This window comes from Myzus persicae, unplaced genomic scaffold, assembly GCF_001856785.1.
Source record: "Myzus persicae strain clone G006 unplaced genomic scaffold, MPER_G0061.0, whole genome shotgun sequence".
Taxonomy (NCBI): domain Eukaryota; kingdom Metazoa; phylum Arthropoda; class Insecta; order Hemiptera; family Aphididae; genus Myzus; species Myzus persicae.
In genome coordinates this window covers 1-3,432 of record NW_019101385.1, presented here as the reverse complement: position 1 = coordinate 3,432, position 3,432 = coordinate 1, and the positions used below count along the sequence as shown (strand labels likewise).

Here is a 3,432-nt window from a genome sequence, read left to right as displayed (position 1 = left end):
ATATTTCAGACCAATGATAATGCCGTATTTCCCTATGGGTTTTATTTGATGTGCGGAATGTTAATATGCATCCCGTACAGCATCATTTCAATTGAAAATGTTGACTGATTCAAAAAATCAGATTTTAAAAAACTTCATTATTAAAGAAAAAAAGGGTGTGGGCATACTTGCTAGTTCACCCTGTATATATATGTATATATATATATATAAATATAATAATATTATACATTTGACATTTTTAACACAACAGTTAGTTAATTTACAAGTAAAATATAAATATAGCCTATCAGTATGTAATTTAATATATAACTTTAACAAGAAATCAGGACAAACAAAAATTATGGTTAAATAATGATGTTGGCAATGAGTGTATTAAATGCAGAGGAGAGAAAGAAATTAAGAGGATTGATTAATGAGTTTAAATTAGATATGAACCTGGAAAAAGTATTGGTGATTTGTTCTGAATGTATATAGTTAAGAATCATTGTTAACATTAAAATTTAACAAACTTTGCCATTTCTAATGCTACTGTTTTACTGAAGACTTCAACGGCAGCCTTGCTAGCCGAGTGATTGCACTGTCCTATGTTACCACGTTGCGCAACTATACTTCCAATATTTACTATGGAACCATTTAAGTGTTTCTCCACTAGTTCTTTGCAAATAGTTTAAGTGATGAGAAAAGTTCCCTTTAAAGTTTAAATGTAATGGTACATTTTCAATATGTAATTTAATACACTAATAATAGGTATACATAAAACATTGAATTCAGACTTAAGGATGATTTCCTTATACCACACCGCTCTATTACCTTTACGTTAACATTAAACACGCTCTCAAAATCTTGCACAGACATTTTTAACATGAAATTGTCTCTTGTGATACCTGAAGCATTGACTACTACAGTCGGTACTACAGTCGATGGAGCAGAATAGTCCGTAAACACTTGTTTTAATACACTTGTGATGGACTCAGCATCAGATACATCAAATTGATAACTTTTGTGACCTCCGCCTATAACTTATTTAGCTAAATTCTATTGTTAATAAGTTTTCAATTCTAAAATTCTACTCGTAAGCTCTATAACAGTGGTCATAACATAGTACTACCGTAGCACCTTCTCTAGCCATCACACGACAAATCGCTCGAACGATACCTAATCCAGCTCCTATAACAACACACAATGAGTATCAGTTTGAAAATCATTTTTGAACGTTTTTATACATTTCAGAAATTTATAATCGAACTTACCGGTCACAAAAGCTAGTTTAAATTTTGTTAATGTGTAAAATTGAATTTAAGCAAACCAATGTTATACACCAATTTTGTGCAGATTTTGACTATTACATTTTGAAATCTGTTAATGATCATTGATGTGTATATTGAAATTACAACACTATATTGTAGCATTTGTTACATATTATGTATGTAAATTACACACTTAAATTCCAACACAAAATATACATACTCAACACCTTTCAGCCCCATCCAAAAATACTTTTATTGTTTAAGAGACATACTACCATAAGCTACTAAGGAACTCAAAGATAGGTTGGTAGCTACAATTCTTAACTGCTATCTTTCTATATACAGTAAAGTACTTATTAAAATATATTCTTGATTTTATATTTTTTGTATCTACATATCATTGATTAAAAATAGGTAGGTAACAATGTAACTATATATTTGCATTATTATAATAATAATTACCTATAACCAGTATAACCTATGTAATAAGACCCAACAATATTGACACATTATAAATAAATTAAAAGTAAATAAACACACTAAATTTTAACTTGGAAAAAATCTTTTATTTTATTCTTCTCAAATAAGTAATGAAAACTGTTGAATTTTGTGTCCATGTGTTAAAACATCTGAAAAACCATTATTTACCCATCAATATATTAATGTCGGTACACAATAAGATTAATAACATATTGACATGCACCTATTTTACAATTAATCCTACGAGTCAGGTACAAACTTTTTATATGGTAGAAACCATACTTGTTAAATATTTAAATACTAATATTTAAATACTTTTTCTGTATTTTAAATACATTTTAAATACTTTTAGACAGAAGTATTTCAAGTATATTTCAAATACATATTATTATATTTTGTATTTAAAAATATTAAATACAAAATTTTCAAACAAGATATTATTTTATTATTTACTATTTAGTTTCGTTTATCGATTACGAAAAAATTGCTTATCGTCGATGAAAAGACATGACGATTATAAAATATGTTATCGACAAACAAAGATATTACGGGAAAAATAATATTTCCCGTATATCATATATCTAATGACTATTTGGCTATTTATAGTTCATAGTATCATAGCACGGCAACACCCCGAATCCCAGTATCCCACATACACACACACACACACATATACCGTCACTCCGCACTTGTTAATTGTTATTTGTTAATCGTCCAGTCACTATAAGACACTATAGTTGTCAATCGTTGTAATATTATTGTTTGCACACCGCCGTGAGTCCTGACTATATACTATAGGTATAGATAATTGTTTATAATTGTAATATAATTGTTTTAAAATACGCAGTATATTTTTAATTTTTATATTAAAGACTTAACTAGTATGGAAAATGAACTAATTCTTCCGTGGAATATTTATAATATTCATTTTAAAGTTATTAAAATAATAAATAGTTGCGAGTTGTACACTACGTACGAAGTATCTTGCAAACATTGTATTTGTTCGAAGACGCGTACTGCTGATTCACGTGCCCCATCAAATCTTCGCAAGCATTTGAAAGTAAGTACCTAATAGATAATTCTAAATTCATATTTTTTATTACTAGGTAATTTTAACAATTGCCCTGTATGCCTTCTTAGTCCTTTGATACTATAATCGTACAAATTCAGTCAAATTGTATAAAAAATTAAAAGAAAAGATCAGATAAAAAAATTACCTAGTACCATCTATATTTATTATTTTTACCTAAATGTTCTAAAATGTATAGGATAAACATAGTAATGTCAAGTCTGTTAGAGAATTACTAGCTCCTTCTACTACTGTTTCAATAGATGTTAAAAGAAAAGTCAACACTGAAATTCATGATAATTCTGAAAAAAAAATCAAAAATTTAAATACTGTTCAGATGTCAATACTTGATTGTTCAAATCGTAAAAGTTTGACTTCTCAAGGTACAGTTGATTTAGTATAATAAATAATAATATAATATATTAATATAGTAATAGTATGTACGTGTATTCTACAGGGTGAAAAAAACATGTATTTTGGTTTTTTACTGCCTACTATTTCTATATTGTTATCAAAATATGATGATTTGCTTACAAAAAAGAGATTAAATTATTGTGCAACATTAATTAATATTATCAAAACAAGCATTGAAACACGCTTTCGAAAAGAACAAGCAGATAAGTTTTTAGTTATTGC

At 27.7% G+C, this 3,432-nt stretch overlaps 2 pseudogenes; one reads left to right on the top strand and one right to left on the bottom strand.

The window, feature by feature from the left end:
• Positions 1 to 460: 460 nt before the first annotated feature.
• On the bottom strand, positions 461 to 1,284 carry LOC111028932 (annotated as a pseudogene).
• Positions 1,285 to 2,417: 1,133 nt separating this feature from the next.
• Positions 2,418 to 3,147, top strand: LOC111028930 (annotated as a pseudogene).
• Positions 3,148 to 3,432: the final 285 nt, after the last annotated feature.